The sequence below is a fragment of the Rhinopithecus bieti genome, unplaced genomic scaffold, assembly GCF_001698545.2.
Source record: "Rhinopithecus bieti isolate Rb0 unplaced genomic scaffold, ASM169854v2 scaffold_73682, whole genome shotgun sequence".
NCBI classification, from domain to species: Eukaryota; Metazoa; Chordata; class Mammalia; order Primates; family Cercopithecidae; genus Rhinopithecus; species Rhinopithecus bieti.
Genome location: NW_016829166.1, coordinates 521047 through 548046, shown reverse-complemented (window position 1 = coordinate 548046; position 27000 = coordinate 521047). Strand labels below are relative to the sequence as shown.

General features: G+C 42.3%; 1 protein-coding gene and 1 long non-coding RNA gene across 4 annotated transcripts in view; one reads left to right on the top strand and one right to left on the bottom strand.

The window, feature by feature from the left end:
- Positions 1 to 26417, bottom strand: LOC108523905 (uncharacterized). Of its 2 annotated transcripts, none has more exons than XR_001883925.1 (3): positions 26377 to 26417; positions 25060 to 25162; positions 1 to 66 (listed from the first exon to the last, which is right to left on the bottom strand). It is a non-coding gene; the product is annotated as an uncharacterized LOC108523905 (long non-coding RNA). The 2 variants fall into 2 exon arrangements; XR_001883926.1 differs by lacking the exon at positions 1 to 66 and adding an exon at positions 22933 to 23006.
- Positions 1 to 27000, top strand: part of LOC108523904 (uncharacterized) — a 130493-nt gene that overhangs the window by 67711 nt on the left and 35782 nt on the right. The gene's annotated exons all lie outside the window — the stretch shown is intronic.

Genomic DNA, 27000 nt, shown 5'->3' with positions numbered 1-27000 from the left:
CTCCTTCTTCTCCTCCTCCTCTTTCTCCCTTCTTGTTCTTCATGAGATGAGAATAGTTCTTTAATTCTATTGGAAAAATAATGTAAGCAAAGAAATTATATATGTGTGTACTCATCCATCCATCCGTCTGTTCATCTATCCATTTGTCCATTTATCCATGTACACTGGTTGCCTTGAGGAAGGGGCACCTCGACCGGCTAGTTTTTTGTATTTTTTAGTAGAGACGGGGTTTCACCAGGTTAGCCAGGATGGTCTCCATCTCTTGACTTCGTGATCCGCCCGTCTCGGCCTCCCAAAGTGCTGGGATTACAGGCTTGAGCCACCACGCCAGGCCAAATTTTTTGTATTTTTAGTAGAGACAGGGTTTCACCATGTTAGCCAGGATGGTCTCAATCTCCTGACCTCGTGATCCGCCCGCCTCAGCCTTGGAGGCCACTATTCTAAGCAAATTAATGCAGGAACCGAAAACCGAATCCTGCTTGTTCTCACTCTTAAGTGGGAACTAAACATTGGTTACTCATGGATGTAAAGATGGCAACAATAGACACTGGAAACTACTAGTGGCGGGAGGGAAGAAGGGAGGCAAGTGTTGAAAAACTGTTGGGTACTATGTTTAGTACCTGAGTGACAGGATCAGTTGTACCCCAAACCTCAGTATCCTACAATATATCCATGTAACAAAGCTACATATGTACCCCCTGAATCTAAAATAAAAGTTAAAATATTTTTAAAAATCCATTGCCTTTATCACTACTCCCTTCCCCACATTCCCATTTTGTGGATCTAAGAACCTAGCAGCCAGTCAAAGAAATGGAGTTAAATAGTCTCCTTGCTTCTGAATGGCAAATGCTCCCCCTTCCCTCCAGTATTTAGCTATTAGTAAATAGCTGGATCTTACCTTAAACTTTAAGTCTGTGCTCTTTTTTTTTTCCCCAACACATGGGTGTTATGCTTTAAATGTGTTTCCTGGAAGTTATGTGTTGGAAACTTAACCCCCAGTGTGACAATGTTGGGAGGTGAGGCGTAATGGAAGGTGTTTTGGTTTTGAGGGCTCAGCCCTTATGAATACATTAATGGCATTATTAAAAAGGATGGCCGGAGTGGGTTTGTCTCTTGTGCTCTTGCCCTTCCACCTTCTGTTACACAGCAAGTTGCCCCACACAAGATGCCAGAACCTTGACGTTGTACTTCCCAGCCTCCAGAACTATGAACCAATAAATGTATGTTGATTATAAATTACCCAGCCTCAGGTATTCTGTTATAGCAGCACAAAATGGACTACAACAATAGGTAAAAGAAAACTCAACTCACGCTGGCTTAAATGTTATGACCATTAGTTAACTCACATAACTGACTTAAATGTTGGCTTAAACTAGTAACTCAAACTCATCATGGAGCTGGCTTCTTTCCATTTCTTCTCTGCCTTTCAAAATGTCAGCTTCATCTTAGAGTGGACACCAATCATGCTGCAATATAGCTTCCAGATGCTTGCAGGACAACATATATCTCTGCTGGAGTGTGGGGCCTTTCTATTAATTATATTAATATATCTCCCCAAGGAGTGGGGGACCCTTCTATTAATCATGAAAAAAGAGACTTTTCTTACTTGAACCAAATAGTGAAGATTTTTTTTTCAGGGTTTATCCCAGGAGTTAGAGGTCGAATCAGTACCACCAAAACCATATGGATTTTGGTAAATGCTGGAGAGGCTGACACAATGTCCTCTAAGTCAGTAGTAGCTGTTACAGTATTCACTAAAGTTTACTGAGCACATCCTATTGGCCCGATATTAGCTTAACAGTTTACGCACATTGTATTATTTCGTCATTACAACAAACATGACAAGTAGGCATTACCATCCCCATTTTACAAATGAGGAAATTGGAATATGTCCAAGGTTGTACAGGAGGATTCCAGAGATAAACTGAGGACTACAACATCAAGTCCATGATTAAAACAACCTTACTACACAGTAAGAGTTATGGAAGGCTTTTGAAGGTGGTGTGGTATGTGTAAAGCAATGATTTAGGGCCCGCAAAACCATCCCATTAGACCTCTAGATAAACCGTCCAATTGCCTTATAAAACCAACGAAACCACATTTACACCCCTGCAATGTATTAGCCTTCCCACTCTCCCACATCACCCCTACCCCTTACCCTCAAACAGGCATTTTAAAGTATTTAAAGTATGAATTTTTTCCACCATAATTTGCAACAAGAAGCATTAGATGTAAATCCAAGGTAGTTAAAAATAGGGAGAAGGTATAGCTAACATCCAGAGACCCCATTGTTAACTTGAAACATGAAAAGAAGCAAAACCTAAATAATCTGTCAAATTATAAGACATAATTGATTGATTTAACACACCCTCCAGTGATTCTCTGGATTCTACTTCCTCCTGCCTATTCAGGGAGTCTTTTCCTGTAATGGTAATTATTCTCTCTTCCACTGTTGGTTTTCCTCCTGTCTTAGATCATTCTTATCAGCATAAAAGAATGCTACAATTTCTCCCATTACAAAAAGCACCTTGAACCCTGCCCACTTCTTTTCCAGGAAATGACCCTTTTCTTTCTTTTACAGCAAAACCCCTTGATAGAGTTCTCCCTTCAACCTGGTCCCAACAGGCTTTAGTCTCCTTACTCCTTTGGGACCATTCTGATAAGGGTCACCAATGTCCTCCCAGTGCCAAGCCCAATGATCTGTTCTCTGTCCTCATTTTTTTGACCTTTTGGAAACATGACACAGTGATCACTCCATCCTGTTTGAATCATATTCTTCACTTGGCCTCCAGGAAACCACATTCTCGGGTCTTCTCCCACCACTTCTTCTCAAGTTTCTTTACTTGTCATTCCTCCTCATCTTCTTGACGTCTAAATGGTAGACTGCACTGGGGCTCCATTTGACATCAGACCCTTTTCTTCATAGATTCATTCCCTGAGTGGTCTTGTTCACTTCTGTGGCTTTAAATACCATAGGTGGGTGTCAGAATACGTCCAGATTGCTATAACAAAATACTTTAGACTGAGTAACTTATAAATAATAGAAATGTATTGCTCATAGTTCTGGAGACTGGGAAGTCCAAGATCATGCCACCAGCAGATGCTGCTCCTGGTGAAGGTTCATTCTGGCTCATAGATGGTGTCCTCTCACCGAATCCTCATATAGTGGAAAAGGCAAACAGGCCCCCTTGGGCCCCTTTATAAGGGCACTAATCCCATTCATGAAGGTGGAGCCCTCATGACTTAATCACCTCCTAAAGGCCCTACCTGTCAATAGTATCATATTGGAGAGTAAGTTCCAACATATAAATTTTGGGGAGATCATAGCAGCTGATGACTCCCCTATTTATATCTTCAACCTATACCATCTCCCTGAACTCTAGCTGCTATATCCAACTTCCTACCTGGCATCTCCACTTGGATGTTTAACAGGCATCTTCCACTTTACGTGTTCCAGAAGGAACTCTTAGTGTACTTTCCCCAAAACCTGCTTCTTCCAGGGCTATCCACAACTCATTTTCTCAAGTTGCTTAGAAAACTTGCGACCATTTTTGGATCCCCATCTTCCCCCTCACAGCTAAAATAAAATGTATTAGTCAATTTTGCCAGCATGACCTTCAAAACACACTTCAAATATGGCCATATCTCTGCTGCTAGCATCCTAGTCTAAACCATGCCTTGTTTGGCTTCCTGAAACAAACTTCTCTGGTCTCTCAGCTTCCATTCTTTCTCCCCTAGACTATGCCTCGCATAAGAGCTAGAATAAATATTTTTAAATGACATGGAATGCACCCACAGCTTCCTCACCTCACCAGCATTAAGTTCCCATATTTACATGGTGCAGGAGGACCAATACAGCTTGTCCCCTGGGCACCTCTACCACTTCATCCTCTGTATGCCGACCCTTGCTCATTCATCTCCAGCCTCAATGAATCCCTTGCTGGAAAGGACACTTCTGGCACTCTCCTACCTCTTGTGTTTGCAGTTACTGCTCTTCTTCCTAAATGGTCTTCCCTAGCTGTTCACATGGTTTGCTTCTTCACTTTATTCAGATTTTGCTTGACTGTAACCTTACCAATGTGGCCTTCTGCTCACTATAACTGAAATAGTAATGCCTATTCACCCAGCCTCTGTTCCTCTTTATCCCCTTATCTAGTTCTCTTTTCTTCACCTGATGTAATTTATGGTGTCTTACTTGCTTATTGTTTGTCTCCCCTCCACTAGCATTTAAGTTCCAGTAGAGCAGGGACAGCTGTGTTCCAGGAGCCTAATAGTGTCTGCTAGGTGATGGGTGCTTAAGATGTATTTGCTGAATGAAAGAATGAAGGAATGAGTGAGGGACTCAGTAGTTATCCCCCTTTGCTTTGTGCATCTATTCAGTAACAAGTATCTGTAGATTCTTCATAAGGCCATTCATATCTCTCTCTTCCTTTCATTTTCATGACCAAACAACCTTAGTGAACCTCCCACCTGGAGAGGGATCTCCAGTGTCTGGTTCCTACTCAGTCCACCTCTCAAATGGACCCTGAACACTGATGTTGTTAATAGTCCTAAAACCATTTTCACCTAAAGCTGATTGCACTCTCTATAGTGAAATCTAATATTTGAAAAGCCCAGTTATTCCCTATTGACTCTTTTTTTTTTGAAGACAGGGTCTCATTCTGTGGCCCAGGCTGGAATGCAGTGGCATGATCACAGCTCACCGCACCCTTGATCTCCAGGCTCAGGTGATCCTCTCGCCTCAGCTTCCCAGGTAGCTGGGATTGCAGGTACATGGCAAAACACCCAGCTAATTTTTTCTTTTTCCTTTTTTTTGTAGATACAGGGTTTTGCCATGATCCTCAGGCTGGTTTTGAACTCCCAGGCTCAAGTGATCCACCCACCTTGGCTTTCCAAAGTGCTGGGCTTACAGGTGTGAGAAACCATACCCATCCCCTATTGACTTTAATATAAGTACAAACTCCTTTATTTGATATTCAATAGACTTCATGTCATGGTGTTAAAATATTTCAAGCTTTGTTTCCCATTTTTCTCTTAAATGAACCTCTCTTTCCACTGTCTTTGGATGATTCCAGGCCCATTCTTCATTACAGATCCTTACTCACATTCTTGCCATAGCCTCTCCAAATTGGGCCTAAATTATGAAGCTGAGCTCAAAGTCCACCTTCTTTTGTTAGTCCTTACTACAGCCCTGCAGCCCATTGATAGCCCTCTGAAATGGAAGTCCTTCTTCTCTGCATCACTCACTTTTTACCTAATTAGATGACACAGCCTGAAGGAACTGTTCTGTATTTTCAAATATTGTTGCTTGATTTTTCCAATGTATACATTGTACAATGATCAAATGAGGATAATTAGCATATCTATCACCTCAAAGACTTCTCATTTCTTTGTAGTGAGAGCATTTAAAATCTTTTCTTTCAGCTACTTTGAAATATATAATACATTATTGTTAACTAGTCACCCTACTGTGAAATAGAACATAAGAACTTATTCCTCCCATCTAACTGTAACTTCGTACCCATTCACCAACCTCTCCCCATCCTCCCCTCCTCCCCAGCCTCTGCAAACCGCTAGTCTACTCTTTACTTCTATGAGATCAGCTTTTAAGATTCCATGTATGAGTGAGATCATGCGGTATTTGTCCTTCTGTGCTTGGCTTATTTCACTTAACATAATGTCCTCGAGGTTCATCCATGTTGTTTATAGTATTCCATTGTGTATATACACCACATTTTAAAAATCCATTTATCTGTTGACTTAGGTTGACTCCATATCTTGGCTATTATAAATAGTGCTGCAATAAATAATGGAATGCAAATATCTCTTCAACATATGGATTTCAATCCTATGCAGTGGGTGGGATTATTGGATCATATGGTAGTTTTATCTTTAATTTTTCGAGGAACCTCCATAAATTGTTGTCCATAATGACTGTATTAATTTATATTCCCACCAACAGAGTATGAATTGCTCTTTCTCCATATCCTCACCAGCATGGGGTGAGATGCTGTCTCGTGGTTATTTTGATCTGCATTCTCTGATGATTAGTGATGTTGGGCATTTTTAAAATCTGTCTGCTGGCCATTTGCATGTCTTCTTTTGAGAAATGTTTATTCAGATCTTTTGTTTATTTTTAAATCGAATTATATATATTTTTCCTTTTTTGCTATTGAGTTGTTTGAGTTTTTTATATACTCTGGATATTAACCTTTGGTCAGATGCCTAGTTTGCAAATATTTTCTCCCATTCTTTTAGTTTTCTCTTTGCCCTTTTTTTCCTTTGCTGTGCAGAAGCTTTTTAGCTTGATGTAATCCCATTTGTCCATTTTGTTTTTATTGCCTTTGGTTTTGAGGTCTTATCCAAAAAATCCTTGCTCGGACCAGTTTCATGAAATGTCTCTTCTATGTTTTCTTCTTGTAGTTTTTGAGTTTTGGGTCTTGCATTTAAGTCTTTAATTCATTTTAATTTTTGAAATGGTAAGAGATGAGGTCTAGTTTCATTGTTCTGCATGTGGATATCCAGTTTCCCCAGCAGCACTTATTGAAAAGACTTTTTCTTTTTCTTTCTTTTTTTCTTTTTTTTGAGATGGAGTCTCACTCTGTTGCCCAGGTTAGAGTGCGGTGGTGCAATCTTGGCTCACTGCAACCTACACCTCCCAGGTTCAAGCAATTCTCCTGCCTCAGCTTCCCAAGTAGCTGGGATTACAGGCACCTGCCACCACACCCAGCTAATTATGTCTTTTTCTTAATGTGTAAGTTCTTGGTGCCTTTGTCGAAAATCAGTTGGCTGTGAGTGTATGAATTTATTTCTGGATTCTCTATTTTGTTCCATTGGTCTGTGTGTCTATACCAGGCTGTTTTGGTTACTATTCCTTTCTAGTATATTTTGAAGTCAGGTAGTGTGATGCCTCCAGCTTTATTCTTTTTGCTCAAGATTGCTTTGGCTATTTGAGGTCACAAAAGATCACAAATAGCCAAAGAAATCTTGATCTTTGGGGATTCTTCACAAATTTTGGGATTGCTTTTTCTATTTCTGTGAGAAATGTAATTGGTATCCTAATAGGAATTGCATTGAATCTATAGATCACTTTTTCTGGTAGGCTGTTGGCATATAGCAGCAGTACTGATTTTTTTCTTTTCTTTTTTTTTTTTTTTTGAGACGGAGTCTCGCTCTGTCGCCCAGGCTGGAGTGCAGTGGCCGGATCTCAGCTCACTGCAAGCTCCGCCTCCCGGGTTCCCGCCATTCTCCTGCCTCAGCCTCCGAGTAGCTGGGACTACAGGCGCCGCCACCTCGCCCGGCTAGTTTTTTGTATTTTTTTAGTAGAGACGGGGTTTCACCGTGTTAGCCAGTATGGTCTCGATCTCCTGACCTCGTGATCCGCCCGTCTCGGCCTCCCAAAGTGCTGGGATTACAGGCTTGAGCCACCGCGCCCAGCCCTGACTTTTTTCAATATTGATTTTGTATCCTGCGACTTTACTGAATTTGTTTATTAATTCTAACTGTTTTCTGGTGGCATCCGTATAGGGTTTTCTATATATAAGATCATGCCATTAGCAAACAGGGAAAATTTGACTTCCTCCTTTCCAATTTGGATGTGCTTTATTTCCGGCACCAGTTATCTTTTAATCTGGTTTCGTTTTGTTCCTCCCCTGTGGTAATAAATTGGGTTGTTAACCAAGTCATTCAATATGAATATTAGTCAGAATAGACTAGGTTATGCTGCAGTAACCAAACAACCCCCAGATCTCAGTGGCTTAAATAGAACAAAGGTTTCTTTCTCATTTGTGCCACTTACCCAGTGCAGATAGGCAGGGAGCTTGTATCTGATAGTCTCTCAAAGACCCAGACTGAGAGGTGCTGTAGCACCTCATATGGGCACTCTGTGGTCACTGCAGGGGGGATGGTGGGAGGGTGGAGCACTGACTTCAGGTTTTAAAACCTCAAATCAGATATGACACTCAAGATTCACATCAAGTGGCACTCATGATTCCCATTCCATTCACATGGTTCCATCTGTCTGTAATGGAGCTGAGGAATGGGAGGGCACATGGCTATCAAGCAAAATATTTACATCATGAAGAACTCAGATATTTACACAAATTGGTAGTTACCTAGAATGGACTGGAAAGTAAATATATTTTAAGCTGTATGATGTTTCCTGCAGCCGAGAGATGTCATATAATTTGTTTTGTATGTCTTCTTACTGTCGTTTAGTTTAAGGTGAAAGCTCAATTCAATGCCAAACCATAACAAGCTTATTTTTATGCCTTGGAGTTAAGTACACAAAGCAACTATTTTTGAAACTTATCTGCAAAGTCTTAAAAGATTTTCACATATTCCAAGATAACTATGAAAATCATCATGTTAGTTAATATATGGCTGATGCCTGGTTAGAAAGAAATGTCATTTTCCTAGCATCTCCTACTGGCAATTGAATGGGGAACTGTAACACTTGGTATGTCATTCAATCTCTGCCAAAGGATTTTTAGGTCAGAAGTGCACTTCTTAGTCTCCCTGCCGAAGCGACAAGATCTATAATCAGTTAATAAAATGTTTTCGTGAATCATGACTAGGGTATTTCACTCAAATGTAACTGAAATAGCACAGCTTATTCTGGCTTGAAAAGATAAAGCTGTGTGCAAACTCATTATGCATTAGAGAATAGCTTCATATTCATTACGTTCCAACCATGCTTGGTAGACTTGCATTTGGATAAGTCAAAGTCAGGGTAATGGCTCTGTCATCCAGACTGGAGTGCAGTGGCACAATCTCAGCTCACTGCAACCTCCACTTTCTGGGTTCAAGCAATTCTCCCACCTCAGTCTCCTGAGTAGCTGGGACTACAGGCACGTGCCACCATGCCCGGCTAATATTCCTATTGCCTTTTGAAGTGTGATTTTCTAATTGCAACTTTCAAAATACTTTTTCTTATCATGTAAGATTTAAAAAAAACTTTATAATTTGCAAGTGTGACAGATACCTGCAGTATTCAACACTTCATTTCTTCCTCTCTCCCTCCCCTTCTTTCTCCTCTTCTCTTTCTCTCTTTTGCTTTGGGCATAGAGGGTCTACTTAAGCATTCATTAAACATTAACATTCACAGAAACTCATTCATTCATTCACATAAAGCTCACATATTATCATTCATTCACATAAAGCTCTTCTCTTGTTTGTTAGTGAGTTTGTTTTTATATTGGTCTCTTTTATCAACATATTTCATTACCCTTCCTGCTCACTATTACAGGCAAACATTTAAATTTGATATACACTTTACATTTGCATGGCTTCTTGCAAAATGTGTAGTTTTTTGTAGGTATCTTTACTTTTGAAATAGGATTTTAAGTCTCACTCTAGTTCCTACTATGTGTTGTTATGTGAACTGCCATGGGTTCTAATTGCTGCATGGTGTGCCATGGCATCTATCCGTCATGGATTACTTTCCCAGTGATGGAAACCAGGTCACCCCTTGCCACCACAAACAATGCCTCCATGGACATCTTCACGTATGTCCCCTGATGGGCATGACTAAGACCTTTCATGACATTTGCACCAGGGTGGAGGAGTTGCGTCGCACAGGACTCAGCCATGTTGTACTACTCTGAGGTGGCCGTCCCGCATCACTGTGCTGTGAACTGTCCCTCCGCATCTTCATTAACGCCAAGGTGCTGTGGGAGCCATCATGTGAGCACCACTTGATCTTGCCTCCTGGCCTTAGTTGGTTTGACCAGAGGTTACCCCAGGCTTCAACTGGGCCAATGACTTAAATCCCAGCGTGTTAAGACTCAGTTAGGAAGGACTGATGCGCAGAAAGAAGAAAATGTGGTGCATGCAAGTCAGGGCACCAAGACAAAAGCCCAGCTAGCTGGAGACAACCCTGATAAAAATTAAGAGGAGTAGGGAGGAAAGAATGAAAGGAACAACAACAAAAACAACAAAAAGAAAATTAGGGGGAAGCTGAAATGTGATGGATGGGAGAGTTTACAGGGCTCAGTGGATTCCTAGCTTGGGGGGTGTAGATAGGCCAGCCCCTCTCAGAAACCCCGCGTGCCTTAGCAGTCGCTGCCAGAGTCATGTGGCGAGCAATGATCCAGTTTCAGCAAAACATCATCATCTCTCACATTAAATTAATGATGTTAATTTGAATGTTATTGCTTTTGTAGTTCTGCCGGTAATTAATTTGTAAATTTGTTTTGGTTTTATAACTGTAAACGAGCCATGATCATAAGGCGCTTATACTTAATTTTACATTTCTTTTATTTGAGCAGCAATGTGATAAAAAAAATATTTAAAATCAATGCTGAGAGTGTCCCTTTGTTTTGTAAAAATGTCTGAATTTTCTAACTCAGGTTGGAGAAGTATTGCTCAAGCCTGGTCTCATGGCGTTGGGCACACCCATTTATCTGTTCGATATCCTCTTCTTAGGTTCCAACTCCTGATAGTCTTTTGTAGCCTGTTACGCCATCCAGTAGATTGCTTTCCTTCCAGCCTCATGGCTTTGGTAAAGTTTGCAAAGCATGCTGCCAGTCAACAGTTCTTAGTCGGAAGCAACAAAGCCAACTCTGGCTGCTATAACAAGAGAAGAAATTGATTGCGAAGACTGAGTGGTTCACTGGTGAACTGGGAAGGCCACAGACCTTTGGGTGGAACAGAGAGAAGGTAGCTTGAGCAGCAGAAGGGATGGCATCACAAACCACTCGACAGAGCCCAGCGGTGGAGGACGTTGCTGCTCCTGGTGCCTGGACAGCACTGCCTGCTCAGTGTCTGGCCCTGGACCGTGGACACAGATGCTACAGGGTGCCAGTGCTGAACTGGAAACCCAGAGCTTCTGCCAGCAGAAGGAATTTGTCTCAGTCACTAGTCTGAGTTCCTATCCTCTGTTCAAAGTGGGTGGAGGGCAGTGAGTCTGAGTGGCTGTGCTGGGGTCACCTACCCACACTCCAGCTGCACGGAGGCCTGGGACCCAAATATCTGGCACTTTCTTTCTTTTTTTTTTTTTTTTGAAATGGAGTGTCACTCTGTCGCCAGGCTGGAGTGCAGTGGCATGATCTCAGCTCACTGCAACCTCCAACTCCCTGGTTCAAGCGATTCTCATGCCTCAGCCTCCCAAGTAGCTGGAATTACAGGCACGCACCACCATGCCCAGCAAATTTTTGTATTTTTAGTAGAGACGGGGTTTCACCAACGTGTCAATCTTCTGACCTCATGATCTGCCCTCCTTGGCCTCCCAAAGTGTTGTGATTACAGGCGTGAGCCACCGTGCCCGGCCAGTGTCTGACACTTTCAGCAGGTAATTTTTGGAGGTAAGCTCTGCTTCTCATCAGAGCTTATTATGTAAGCAATTCTCCAAACACAAGAAGAAGGTTCAGATGAGAGAGGTCGAGGGGAGAACTGATACTCTCCATGCCCTTTATGCCTTTATCTGAGTAACTGTTTAACATGTCAAATAGGACCTCAGGATGAGGACAGCTAGGAGTTGGCAGGAAGCCTTCCTCCTGTCACTCTGCCCATCTGAATGGCTGGCGAGACAAGTCCACGCAGTGAAACCAGGCAGCATCTGAAGTTTGTCCCTGCTTTCTGCCTCATCCACAAGTCATACTTTCTCCCAAAACCCACATTCATGAAGGGAGGAGGAAGGAGGAGACAGGAGGAGAATCCTGTTAATTCTTGTGTTGTTTGTGTTCTTTCATCTGGCTGATGCATTTCAGGACCATGTAAATCAGTGGATTTTTTTCATTACTGCAATAAAATTTGCCTTTGTACCCGACTCCCCAAGGAATCGGAACATAAACAGAGCTTCCACAATTCACACTTCACCTCGCTCAGGCGCGATGTCTTTGTTAGACTCTCTTTGATCATTTCACTTTTGATCTGCCTGTTTGCTTGGAAAGAGCCATTCAAATCTGCAGAGGGCCCTTCTACAGCAAACCCTCCGAGGAGGCCCACTCAGAACCCATATCAGCCGTGATGTTAATTTTATGTGTCAACTTGACTGGGCTAAAGGATGCCCAGATAGTGGTAAACATTATTTCTGGGTGTGTCTGTGAGAGTGTTTCCAGAAGAGATTAGCATTTGAGCTGGGGGCTGAATAAAGAAGAATGCCCTAACCATTGCAGATGGGCACCATCCAATCCCTTGAGGGCCCGAATAGAACAAAAAAGGTGGAGGAATGGTGAATTTATCCTCTCTGTTTTATCTGGGGCGTCTGTCTTCTGCGTATGTACATCAGGACTTACATACCTGCACCCCCTGCCAAGTTCCCAGGCCTCAGGTAAGGCTGAAGGTGGGAGGTGGCCAGTAGCTGGACAGTTAGAGCCAAGTTAATTTCCCCTTTGGACCAGAGCAAGGGAAAGAAGAAAGATTGCTAAGGAATGGTATTTTCCTTCATCTTCAGAAGAGAACACTCAAACAGGTGTAAAGGGAGCGCAACAAATGCTCATCAAATATATCTAAATAAGCTATTTTACAAAAACAGACAATGTTGGGTTAATAAAACTTAGAAACAGCAACTGCAATCTTAGACCCAAATCCAGGAAGTCCCTTACTTTGACATGGAATGAGTTATAAAAGCCAAAGTTTAGATGCAGTGGGGGAGAATCCCAAGAGAGCTGAAATATACCATAAAAATGCTTGAATTATTGCTCCTGCAGGGTTGCTCACCCAGCCATCCTGCAGGCTGGTAAGAGGCTTCCTATATTAGGAGGCAGCTGGCAGCACCCAGGGGCTGGGAGAGCTCAGTTGTCATCCCCTTCTCAAGGGGCCCTCTCAGCCATACACTTGGGGTGGATATGCAGGGCTGGGCAGGCCACTGGCCACAGGCCTTCAAGCTGAGACAAACCAGTTCCCAAAGACTGAAGTAACGGGTAGGGTTGACCCTCTCTCCCTCTTCCCTGAACGCTTCTACTCAACCTGGAAAGGGGCATAGGGTCAATGCAGGTTCATTCTAGGGATAGCCTAGGTATTTGGAAGATGAAGTGGGCCACAATGTGTAGACAGATGCCCAGCCAACTGATAGTATTAAATTATTTTGGAATGTTAAAATGTTGGCCCAAATGATTTCTTAATTATTTCAAATAGAAAGTATATTTGGATTAGGCCTTTAAATGTGGACAGAAGCTGCACTGGAAAATGCCTGGTCTTTCAGGCTAGATACAAAGGCAGCTCAGCATTTGCCTGTTACACTCATCATCAAATACTAAGGCATTTTGATAAGAAAGCCCTTTATCCATCCTTATTTAATGGAATTGGGAGTAGGGAGATAGGAGAGCCAAGCTTACCCAGGGTCACAACTATCTGGTGTCAGAATAGATGGATAATTAGAATGATTATTACTTTAAATACACTATAGGCAAATTAATTTTGTAAAAGTGAAAACACATTTGTTCTCTCTTCACAGAGATGCAGAATGAAACAGTTTGACATCAGATAATAAGAGCCAAGGCAGAATTGTTTCCTCCCAGTTATCTGGGGAGCCATGCATCCAGTCTCTGTGCGTGCCTGTTCATTCTAATGGCATGGCTGGCTCCCATTGATTCTAAGCAGTGGAGATAGAGCTCAGGAGAGCTCTTCCAGTGTGGGGTTGGTGAGATCTGGGTCCCTCTTCCTTTTTTTTTTTCCTCAGCTCTACCACTGACTTGCAGTCAGGACATTTATCCTCTTTTCAGGGTTTACAGAGCTGTGGTCAAGCACTCAGTCTTGGATTACAGTCCCATCTATCACTGAGGGCCTGTGAACCTTGGAAAAATTAGCCCCCAAGTTCCCTCTTTTATATAATGAAATTAGGAGCAGTACCTACCCCATAGTTTGTTAAATCATTAATAAGAGAGTCCATCTGGAACACTGGCCAGCATGCAGAGCATGCATTAAATTCTCAAAGACCATAATTTATTATTATTTAAATAATTTTCTCGTATCTTGCCCTTTATTTGACCAAATGATTGAGAAGACATAATTATATTGACGATCATGCATTTGTGGTACAAATATGAAAGAGACTAAGATATTTAATGAAAAGAATGCTCTGCACTGTTTTCTGTTGCTTCAACTAAGCAACAATTCAGTACTTTCCAGACAACTCTCCTGTACTATATCTGGATCTACTCTAGTCAGAATCTTCAAATTTTAATTCCAAAACACTTATTTTTCTTTCTTTGTTAAGTATGATGCCATGACAATGTAATTCTGAGTGGGAAGTTGCCTTATGTATAGTTTTCTAAGAAATTTTTTAAAAATTTAAAGTACCCTTTAACAAAGCAAACTACACTTTGACAATGCTAAAGGAAATTTTAAGAAGGATGGAAGTGTTTGAGGAGTGAGATGCTTTCACTTTTACTAATTTCCTCCTCGGTCAAGAGATTGTTTTCAATGATAGAGACCATGCTTCGTGTGGGAATGGTGAGAACTCTGTTAATGTGACAGTTTTAGAAACTTTCAATGTTTTTTTAACAACAGCAACACAAACCCTCTGCTTAAAAACAAAGTGATAAATTAAAAAAAAATTTTTTTAGTCCTTAGAACATTTGCATTTGTGTTTATAACTTCAGGCACATTAAGTTCTTTTAGTCTTTTGTTGTGCTCCAGAAATACCTGTTTACCAGATTTCTCAATGGAGGGTCAAGTCTCTTGAGAACGCACCTCTGTGAGAACATCTTCTCAACAGATGGATTTTCTTAGCCTAGATTTTAGACTATGCATTTTCATGATATATGCTTTTGAAGGTTCTGCAAATATATTTCCTTCTATTGATAAAGTAATTTATTCCAATTCCAACTTTCTCCCAAAATATTGTGGTGGCTTTCAAAAGATTTTATTAGAGATACAACCAAGAAAGAAAAATGAAAACCACCAGATTCAGCCCAACTGCTTCTAATGTTATTGCTCTGAGCCTCCTCATAGTGGAAACAAAGAGGAAAACGAAATTAGTTACAATATTGACATTGTTTTCAAACCTAAATACCCATGCGTTGCTTATGAGGAGGACATTTTGTCCTGGCCCCAGGATCTGAGAAAAATTTCTCCCCTTGGGTCTTATCAAAAAGAAACAAACTATGTAATATAATTTTTCTAAAGTTCAAAAGATCCCTACACTAAATTTGCAATACTGAATTTTCTATGACTGTCCTCTCATAAGTACAAGACAGTGCAAAACCACAATTCAATAAAAGCCATTCTATGAAAGGTCAAAGCATAGGCAAGTAACCTAGGACCCATGACCATGTGAGTCCTGCCCTCCTTCCACCATGGAGTGAAATCTAATTCCAGGAAGCCCTCCCAGGAAGAGACATAAAGCCCTAAAGAGAAGAGCTGACTTACACCAATCTGCAACAGGTGACAGAGTCAGAAAAAGACAGGGCTCTTTTCCATTCAGACCGCGCTAGCAGAATTCCTGGCCTAACAATCGTCAGCTGCAGGATGTGTGATCCCTTCCAGGGCAGTGCCGTCCACAGGAACTTTCTGCAGTGACGGGAACCTTCCACACTGTGCTGGCCACTTCCATAGCTACTAGACACATGTGAGTGTTCAGCATGTGAACTTTCGAGGCTGAGAAACGGAGCTTAATTTTCTTTGCACTTAATTAATTGAAATTTAAGGCCAGGCACAGTGGCTCTTGCCTGTAATCCTAGCACTTTGGGAGTCTGAGGAGGGCGGATCACCTAAGGTCAGGAGTTTGAGACCAGCCTGGCCAACATGGCAAAACCCCATCTCTACTACAAATACAAAAATTAGCCAGGTGCAGTGACGGGCACCTGTAATCCCAGCTATTCACGAGGTTGAGGCAGGAGAATCGCTTGATCCCAGGAGGTGGAGCTTGCAGTGAGCCGAAGTCACCCCCCTGCACTCCAGCCTGGGCAACAGAGCGAGACTCCGTCTCAAAAAACAAACAAAAACAGATTTTTGAAAATCCACATGTGGCTAGTGGCTACTGTATCAAACAGGAGGCTCTTGAGCACCATGAAGTAGTCAATTCAGTGTGCCCCTGCTCTGACTCTGAGCCTCCTGTGCTGCTGGGGGCTTCTCTTGGCCAGGCCTGGTGTAGAGGGGAAGAGCCAGACATTGCATCTGTTTGGATGGTGGTTCTGAGAGCATGAATTGGTAATGGCCTTGGTCAGAGATGATGGAGCAGGACAAAGGCTGGGCATGTGAGTGAGATGCCCGAACTGGCCCAAAGCCTACAGCAGTCACGGGGTCACCGACAGCAGTCAGAGGCCTCTGTACTCATCTTAATGGCCACACCTGGGGACAGGTGATGTGCAGCTCAGGCCGGGGTTTACAGTGGCGGCTCTGGTGACAAGTTCAGGCTCAGTGGTGTGTTTGTCTCCTTTCGCTGTTCTCAGGCATGAGGTATAGAGGGCCCCCAGCTGCGGACCCACATTACCGATGGGTAACAATGTCATGAACTCATTTTAGTCATACTGCTTAGATTGCAATTTGTAAGTTTAAAGTAGAAAAAAAGTTTTTTAAAAAGAATACAATAATAAGAAGCAAACCTCATTTCACAACACAGGTCTGGTTAAGGAAAGTAAATATAAACCAGATTCCACGGTGTCTTACTCAACAGCAAAATGTTTTTACAGGGCAATAAGACAAGATGTTCCCGCATGTTCCAGTAACTGCTGAAATTGTAACCCCCAAAAGGATACACTTTGGTGATACAGAAATAATGGAATATTTTGGAACAGTAGCAGATATTGCATTCGTTATTTGAACATATGTAAATCTGATATAAAAAGAACGATGCTGGTAACATTTTATTATTTTTTTGAAAATTTTATTTTGTGTGTGTACAGAAAAAATCACTTGCTCAAAATGGGTCAGTGTAATGCAGTTCAAGTAAAAAGCTTCTATACACTGGCTTACACCAAGAACTTCCCTAAATATGATTGCAATTTTTCATAATGATCATAATACTAGGGTAAATGGAAAACAATTACTCTCTTTTGCACTAATATATTGCATTAGCTATAGCAAGTGATGTCAGATTCAAGTCTAATTACTTCTATTTCACTTCTGCTATTTTTCTCCTCACTTTATTGTTTTGTTTTCTGAGCCTCCAGTCACTTCTCTAAAAATGCAGTGTTTCTTTATCAAGTAGCAACAGAAATTATGTAAATAAATAATTCCTTAAAAATTAAATGAAGCCAGTCATCAGAGTCAGGTGAAATAAGTTATTGCTTTCTTCTAACAGCAAGCCTGTGGGATAAGTAAAAAGATGTATTAAATATCCCTTGAATATTAAATATACTTTACTCGTGGATGCTTGGCACACATTTGCACACCACATTAATGTGGCATATTCAGCCTTCAAAGGTCAGAAGCAAAAGGCTCATATTTTAGCCCATGAGAATGAGGAAGAGGATAGGTAAGGAAAAGTTACATGATGGTTCCTTAGGCCCTGGCGGAAGCTAACGTGGATATTGATAGGACCATTTTTACCTCCCCTCTGACAAATACAAGCCAAGGTCAAAAAGGAAAGGTCAAAATAGATGACAGAGGAGAGTCAGTAGGAACAAATGTAAAGAAACTGCAATAGTAATCCCAGCACTTTGGGAGGCTGAGGCCAGTGGATCACCTGAGGTCAGGAGTTCGAGACCAGCCTGGCCAACATGGTGAAACCCCATCTCTACTAAAAGTACAAAAATTAGCCGGGCATGGTGGCAACGCCTGTAGTCCCAGTTACTCAGGAGGCTGAGGCAGGAGAATCGCTTGAACCGGGGAGGCAGAGTTTGCAGTGAGCTGAGATCATGCCACTGCACTCCAGTCTGGGTAACAGAGGGAGGAGATTCCAGCCACACAAATAAAATAAAATAAAATAAAAATAAAAAAACTCATGAAGCCTTTGGGAGATTGATACTAGCATATTAGCAACAGGACTCCATGCAATATTGCAAGCTGAAATTGTGTCATGACCACTCCCAGGGAACAGAAATAGCACCCAGCAAACACTGCGGCCTCACCTTACTCCATGCAATTCCCAGCAAACTAATTCAGAAAGTGATAGTTGGACAGTTCTAATTTCCTTGGGTTCTTGCATGGCTGAGAATATCTGTTGCCTTTATACATGAAAGACATGTACACATGGAGGACAACTTGGCCTCTTATGGAGTTGTGTGTCATGCGCTTTCTCCTTCAGAATACTGCAGGCATTGCCCCACTGTGTTCTGGCACAAACAGTCAAGGGAAAATCAATGCTAGCCTGGTTCCACCCTCCCCCGTCGCCATGAGGTGTCCTCTTCCTCTGCCTGATTCCTTTGAAATGGAGGTTCCGTAAATTCACCCAAATGTGTCTTGGTGTTGACTCTGAGTCACTTTTTCCCAAAGCACAGATTTTATTTTCATAGAAAGAGACGATCAGGAAACACAACATAAAGAGTAAATTACAGGCCAGGCACACTCGCTCACGCCTGTAATCCCAGCACTTTGGGAAGCTGAGGTGGGTGGATCACTTGAGGTTAGGAGTTCGAGACTAGCCTGGCCAACATGGTGAAACCCTGTGTCTACTAAAAATACAAAAATGTAGCCTGGCGTGGTGGCGTGCGCCTGTAGTCCCAGCTACTCAGGAGGGTAGGGCAGGAGAATCGCTCGAACCTGGGAGGTGGAGGTTTCAGTGAGCTGAGATTGTGCCACTGCACTCCAGGCTGGGCAACAGAGAGAGACTCTGTCAACAAAACAAAGAATAAATTACATAGTGTTTGGAAAGGGGTAGGGACCTGCTGGATAGAGGTGGGATGCAATTTTCAGTAGGGTGGTTTTGGGTAGCTCTGTCTTGGAAAGGGACATTTGAGCCTGAGTTGAAGGAGGTGAGGGTAGAAGCCAAGTGCACATCCTGAAGATGGGAGGTTTATGTAGAGGGAGCCACAGCTGAGGGAAGCAGTAAGAAGGTGAACTGCAGAGTGAGACGGGAGGAGAGAGCAAGGGGAGGTCAGAGAGTGCAGGGGGCTGGGTCCAGTAGAGCCCTGTGACCATGATGGAGACTTCAGCTTTCTTTCTGAGTGACCTGGGAGCCACTGCAAGGTTTTGAGCAGACGAGAAACCCGATCTGACCTGTGCTGTGAAAGGAATATTCTGACAGCAGTGTTAAGAATAGATTAGGTTGAGGGAAGACTCAGCTTTTCTTCAGAAACACTTTTTCTTTACAAATCTATTATATTTTTGATTGTTTTGGTTCCATTTTATTCCGGTATTCTCTTTAGAAACAAGAATGACACAGGTCTTGGGTCTCTTGCTCAGTATCTCACCTCTGTGATCTTTACAGACTTTTGCAGCCAGCTGCCTTCTCATCATCTTGGGACGAGGTCCCCAAATATGTTCTCTATTTATTCATTCAACAGCTAGTGATTATGTGCTTTTTTGTGTTTTAATGAGTGCTCCACAGCTGAAGGTACAGAGGCAGCAGGAAGGTGAGGGTCCTTGCTTCGAAGACGCTTACACATCAGTAGCGATGATAGAGTGAGAACAGATGAACACACACGAGGATCCCACACAGTCACAGTGCCACAGAGAATAGAAAGGGGGGGTGACGTTCTTGAAAATGATGGAGGGAGGAGCTTGGGATCCTTAGGTCAAAGGAGGTTGCTCTGAGGTAATCTTCGAGCTGAGACCAAAGTGACAAGAAGACACCATCCATGTGCCTAATCAGCAGAGATTAATCGAGGCAGCAGGGAACAGGGAGACCCTGAGCACTGGGAATGAGCTCTGTGTGTTTGAAGAATGAAGAGAAGGTGGGCACATAGCAAGCGAGGGAGGCAGTGTCACCGTAAGGTCAGAGACGCAGGCAAGGAAGGAAATTGGATTTTATTTTCAGGCAAAGGTAGTCATTGGAGGATTTTAAGCAGAACACGGATGTTGTCTGATTTACATTGCTGGAAGGTCAGAGTAGGGCAGGATTTCTTAAACAAGACATAGAAAGCAAACTGCAAAGGAGAAGATTCATAAATCATACTTTTATTGTTAAAATAAAACTTCTACCAAAAAATAAGATTTGAAAAGGGAAGAGACAAGCAATCATAAAACCAACCAATGGTTAGTATTCAGAATATATTTAAAAATTCCTACAAATCAAGAAGAAGGAAAAAATTCAATAGAAAAGTGGGTTGAATATATCAATAGGGAAATGGAAGTCAACTCACATGAAAAAGATGCTCAAGGGGACTTGTGTTCAGGGACATGCAGATTTTAAAAGCCAAAAGATACTCTTTCATTCCCATCAGATTGGTAAAAGTCAATAGACCTACCATATAATGTGCTGGAAAAGATGTGGAGGAATCGGTACTTACATACTGCTGGTGGGGGTTAGAGTGGTAAACGATATTGTGGAGAGTGGTATGCAATACTAGGAAAAGTTGAAGATGCTTATTCTTTTCAACTCGGAAATCCTACCACTGAATACATATCTTAAATAAAGTTCTGTACGTCTATGCAAGGAAACGCCTCAAATGTGTTCATAATAACATTGTAATAACAAAAAAGAAACAAAGTATCAATGTGAAAAGAAATTATTTTCTATATTTAGGATACTATACAGCACTGAGAAATTGATGAATAAGAGTCAGAGGTATCAAAGTAGATCAATTTCACAAGCATACTGTGGAATGAAAGAAAGTTGTAGAAAAAACACTTAGTATGATACCCATAAATATAGTTTAAAAGGCACAAGCATTGTATGTATTGCTTAGAAATCAAGAACAAGGGCCGGGCGCAGTGGCTCAAGCCTGTAATCCCAGCACTTTGGGAGGCCGAGATGGGCGGATCACGAGGTCAGGAGATGGAGACCATCCTGGCTAACACGGTGAAACCCTGTCTCTACTAAAAAAAAATACAGAAAACTAGCCAGGCGAGGTGGCGGGCGCCTGTAGTCCCAGCTACTCCGGAGGCTGAGGCAGGAGAATGGTGTGAACCCGGGAGGTGGAGCTTGCAGTGAGCTGAGATCCGGCCACTGCACTCCAGCCCAGGCGACAGGGCGAGACTCTGTCTCAAAAAAAAAAAAAAAAAAAAAAAAAAAAAAAAAAAAAAAAAAAAAAAAAGGAAAAAAAATATAAAAAAAAAAAAAAAAATAAAAAACAAAAAAAAAATTAAGAACAAGGATAAAAATGTATAGAAATGCATGAAAATTACAAACCAAAATACAGATTAATGCTTACCTTTCAAGGGGAAGAAAGGGGACCTAATTAGGGAGACATATTCAGCTCTTTCACCAATGTTTGCAATGTTGTTTTAATTAAGTTGCATTGTGGGTATATGGGTATACACTGGGATTTTTTTTGGTTGTTATTTTGACATACAACATATTATTATGAAACCTTTAGATACAAGAAACAGATATAAAGAAAAAAGATCCCTTAAGCTACTTGTGGAAAATGGCAAGAGAGAGTGAAAGCAGAGATAGCCAATGGAGGATTAGCAAATACATCAATCCAGGCAATAAATTGTGGAGATGGGGGAATGTCAGGGTAGTGCCAACAGGACTTGGTGATAATTGATGCAGAAGGAGTTAAAGAGAGGAATTAGCCATGACTCTTAGAATGTGGACTTGAGAAATGGAATGAATGTAGAACCACTTATAATGAAGACTGGGACATAAGTATGTTTAGGGATGGGAAGGGATCATGAAGTTCAGTTCAGAACATATTATGCTTGCAGTAATTAGTAGACACCCAAGTCCAAATGTCAAGTTGACATTTAGATATGAGCCAAGAGCTCAAGGAAAGGAATCGGTGCTAGAGATTTGAATTTGGGAGTTATTAACATGTAGATGAGATGATAATACCAGGAGAGAGATGCCAGAGTGTAAGATGCCTGGGAATAATCACCGGGCATTCATTCTGCTATTGACCTAGAAGGAGGTAACGCAGAACCCTAAAAAGGAGCCAAGTGTCTTCAGAAGCTAAGTAAGGGGATAATATCTAGAAGAAAGGAAGGGTTAATCCTCCTGAGGTCTAGTAAAATATGGACAGTGTAGTGTCACTATGGAAGTTGTTGGTGTCTTGGCAAGATATGCTTTGGTGTTGTGGTTGGGGCAAAATACAGACTGCACTGACAGGAAAAATGGAGATGGACTAATCCACTTACAGTTAGCAAGCAAAATACAATTGAGGGTCCTTTTCATACCCCCACTCTTCTTCTTTCCCTCCCATCCAGAGTCAATCACTATTTTGGAGGTGGTGAATATTCTTTCCATCACATTTTTGCTTCACATGCATATTTACAAAATTAAAATGCTTTGTGTTTGAAAGTTTATACAAATGCTATCATATTTGACACATCAACATGCAACTTGGCCTTTTCCACCCCATATTAAAATTTTGAGACACTGGCAACTGCAGATTAGTAGATGAGTCATTTGTTTTTAACTGTTTTATAGTATTCACTGTATCAATGCAGGACAATTTATATCTTTATTCTCCTATTTATGAATATTTAGGTGAGTTTCAACTTTTGTTGTACATGGCTCCTTAGACTTATGTTCAGAGTTTCTTTTGTTTGAATACCTAGAAGTTGAAGTTTTTTTTTTTTTTTTTTTTTTCTTTTTTTTTGAGACAGAGATTCGCTCTGTCTCCAGGTTGGAGTGCAGTGACCCGATCTCGGCTCACTGCAACCTCTGACTCCCTGGTTCAAGCAATTCTTCTGTCTCAGCCTCATGAGTAGCTGGGATTACAGGCATGCACTACCATGCCCAGCTAATTTTTGTATTTTTGGTAGAGACAGGATTTCACCATGTTGGCCAGGCTGTCTTGAACTCCTGACCTTGTGATCTGCCCTCCTCAACATCCCAAAGTCTTGGGATTACAGGCATGAGCCACCGTGCCTGGCTAAAGTTGAACTTCTGATTTCTTAGATTATAAGTGTCTTAAATGTCTGGGGCTGCCATTTAAAAATATCATAGACAGCTACAACAGCTTAAACAACAGAAATTTATTTTCTCACTATTCTAGAGGCTGGAATTCTGAGACAAGAGTGTCAGCATGGCTGATGGAGGTCCTCCACCTGGCTTGTAGACTGCTGCCTTCTGGCTGTGTCCTCACACGGCAGGGGGAAAGAGAGAAATACAGAGAGAGAGAGAGAGAGAGAGAGAGAGAGAGAGAGAGAGAGAGATCTTTTCCACTTATGTATTTACTTTTGAGACAGGGTGTCACTCTGTCACCCAGGCTGGAGTGTGGTGGTGCGATCATTACTCACTGCAGCCTTGACCTCCTGGGCTCAAAGGATCCTCCCACCTCAGCCTCCTAAGTAGTTAGCACCATAGGCATGCACCACCACACCCAGCTAATTTTTACATTTTCTGTAGAGATGGGTGTAGAGATGTGTTGCCCAGGGTCGTCTGGAACTCCTAGGCTCAAGGAATCCTCCTGCCTTGGCCTCCGAAAGTGCTAGAATCACACTTGTGAGCCCAGCACTTGGTCTTTTTTTCTTATAAGGTCACAGTCTATCAGATTAGAGTCCCACCCTTATGAGTTCATTTAATCTTAATTACCTCCTTCCAAATACAGTCACGTAGGAGCTTAGGGCCTTAACACATGACTCTGTGTGTGTGTGTGTGTGTGTGTGTGTGTGTGTGAGTGTGAGAGAGAGAGAGAGAAAGAGAGTGTGTGTAAGAGAGAGAGTGTGTGTGTGAGAGAGCGAGACAGAGTGTGTGTGTGAGTCTGTGTGTCTGAGTGTGTGTCTGTGTGTGAGTGTGTGAGTGTGTGTGTGTGTCTGAGTGTGTGAGAGAGTGTGTGGCGGGGGCACAATTCAGTCCATAGCAATAGGTTATGGGAATTTTCAGCTTTATTGGATCCTGCCAAATTGCTTTCCTGAGAGGTTGTATAAATTTACACTCTCATAAACAGAGTAAGAACCATGTGACGTTGAAAATCAAGCAAAGTAATAAAACTTCTAAGTTTTTCTAGCATTTTGGGTCACAAATTGATATCTGACATTGAAAACTCATAAGACATGAATGGGAACCAAATTCCAGATTCTAGAAACCATTCAATTACAGACTCTAAGGACCCTCATCTTTGAGAGGCACCTTACGTGCCATCTTGTTTAACCACTAGATACCATCAGAATCAGTCAGGCTGTCCACCCAAACACCAACCATTTGTTAAGCATGTGAGATTTCTCAAACATCTTTCAATCATGGAACTCAATTAATTTAGGATAAATTAATTGATTAATTAATCATTTAACAGTAGCTTCTTAAGATGACCCATGTAATTTTAGGAGTAAAATGTGGGAATGCTGGTTTATAGCACTGTAGGAGCAAAACCAAGCTCAATATTTCAAATATATACTTTCTAAGTTCTTAGGACAAATACTGCCTCATTCTCATAACATAGTGTAAGAAGCCCTCGCCCAAGAACTCATGAGGTTCAGAGTTAATGTAGATGAGTTGGTCTCTTTTCGACCTGATGTCTTGGTTTGTGTGCCCGATTTCTTGCTAAGGCTCTGAGTAAATGGTCAGAACCTTGTGCCCTTCTTTCCAGTAATTAGTTCTCTTGATTTTATGGTCGCTCCAATCCTCTACTTGAGATACTGGGTGCCCTCAATACTCCAGTCCTACTTTGCCCTGTCCATCCACCCAGACCTCCTGTCATCTACTCCAGATAGCACTTACCCACCTGCTTAGCTTTTTTGTCTTTTTTTTTTTTTTTTTTTTTTTTTTTTTTTTTGAGATGGAGTCTCTCTCTGTTGCCCAGACCGGAGTGCAGTGGCACAATCTCGGCTCACTGCAACTTCCGTCTCCCAGGTTCAAGTGATTCTCCTGCCTCAGCCTCCCGAGTAGCTGGAATTACAGGTGGCTGCCACCACATCTGGCTAATTTTTTGTATTTTTAGTAGAGACAGGGTTTCACCGTGTTAGCCAGGCTGGTCTTGAACTCCTGACCTCAGATGATCCGCCCACCTCGGCCTCCCAAAGTGCTGGGATTACAGCCGTGAGCCATAGCACCTGGCCCCTCCTTTTGCCTTCACTGTATCCTGGCTGCCCTTTGTCTATCCCATACTGTACCTCTATCTGTTCAACAAATATTTGTTTAATTCCTACTGAAAGTTGTGAACACTGAAATGAGCAAGAAATACTCACAGAAGAAGTAAATTTTGAGCTGCGCTTGAGGGATGGAGGAGTGTAGGAGCGATGAGAAGGCATTCCAGGCCAAAGAAATACCATTAGTAACAGGGACACACCTCTGGAATGAACAGGGCATGGTAAGTTACTTGTAAAGTCAAACGAGAAGGCCAGGAACAGGTACCAAAGAGACAAACCCAGTTCCAGCTGCTACCAAAAAAGCACTGGTGTAGCAGGCTAGCATGCATCCAAGGAGTAGCTGCTCCTTCGGTGGCAATCAAAGCACATGGTGCCCAGGTGTGGGCAGTGCGAATTTAGATGATGTAGGTGACCCAGGAAAGGACTCCCATGAGCCAGGAGAATATTAGCAGTGTAATACACAGTGAGGAATATTCAAGAAGGCAAGGCCGGAAAGCCGGTGGCACTAGGCAGGTCTGTGGTGAGGGGGCAGTCCCAGCCACTGAGCTGGGGCTCAGGAAACAGAGCCTCAAGTCCTGGAAATGGGGGTAGGAGAGTAAAACGGAGCTCCAAGTATTAGAACCAGAGCACCATGGCAGGAGTATTATTAGTGTGCAGCCCCCTAAGATGGACTTACATAGCTTTTTAGATGACTATGGTCCAGGGAAGATGAGGATGGCTTTAGCTGCATGTGGGACACAGCAGGTTGCAGCTGCCGCTGGGGTAGGGATATCACGGCTAGAATGAGTCGAGTGCTACATGGAGAACAACTCCGTTCTGAGGTCTCCCAGACGAAATCCAATCCTCAATCCTGCCCGTGAAGGGAGGTATTTTTTCGAGTTCAGGGAAGCAGTAAAAGGAGATGGATGTGAGTAAGAAGAGCAAATATGCTGGTAAGTATGATTAAAGGTGGCTAAATAGAATATTTTAGAGGCCAAATTATTTTTTAAAACAATGCGCAGTGTTTACATGCACTGCCACAATCTTATGGTTGTTTTCCAATTATTGTTCATTGATCAGGGCAGATCTGAGTGTGAATTGTATGTTATCCTTCTTAAAATATAAAAGAAGAGAAATTATGTAAGATTTGTTGACCATTGCACAAATGTACTAGAATCTCAACAAGTTCTTTGTGGGTGTCAGCCTGCCATCCTGGCTTGCGTAGACAGTTGAAGGGTTTTTTGTTTTTGTTTATTTTATAGGGCCTCATTCTGTTGTCCAGGCTGGAGTGCAGTGGCATGATCCCAGCTTACTGCAGCCTCAACCTCTTGGCTCAAGCAATCCTCCTGCCTATGCCTACTGAGTAGCAGGGGCTACAGGCATTCGCCACCACACCTGGCTCATTTAAAAATTTTTATTGTGTAGACGGCATCTCACCATGTTGCCCAGGCTGGTCTGGAACCCCTGGCCTCAAGCAGTCTTCTCACCTCAGTCTTCCACAGTGCTGGAATTACAGGCCTGAGCCACTGCACCCTGCCAACAGTTCAAGATCTTAATTGACCTTAGAGAAAAATAAACTGCGAGCTTACTAAAAAGGGCTTACTAAAGAAATGCTGTCTGTGGATTGCACTAACTACAGAAATACTGTCTATAGGTTAGATGAACAACTTATTTTACCAGCACCCCTCAAAGGCTAGAAGAGATGCCATACAGAGCAGGGAGGTGTTGGCTGGGGACTTTATGGGGACACGGCTTTGGGCAAATATGAGTCCCTTGGCTCCTTTCTATAATCCAGGCACTTTGGTGCCTTTAATAATAACAGTAACACAGTCTATAGTAAGCCTGAGGTCAGGAGTTTGAGACCAGCCTGGCCAACATGGTGAAATCCCGTCTCTACTAAAAATACAAAAATTAGCCGGGCATGGTGCTGGGCACCTACAATCCCAGCTATTTGGGAGGCTGAGACAGGAGAATCGCTTGAACCTGGGAGGCAGAGGTTGCAGTGAGCTGAGATCGCACCACTGCACTCCAGCCTGGGTGACAGAGAAGACTCTGTCTCAA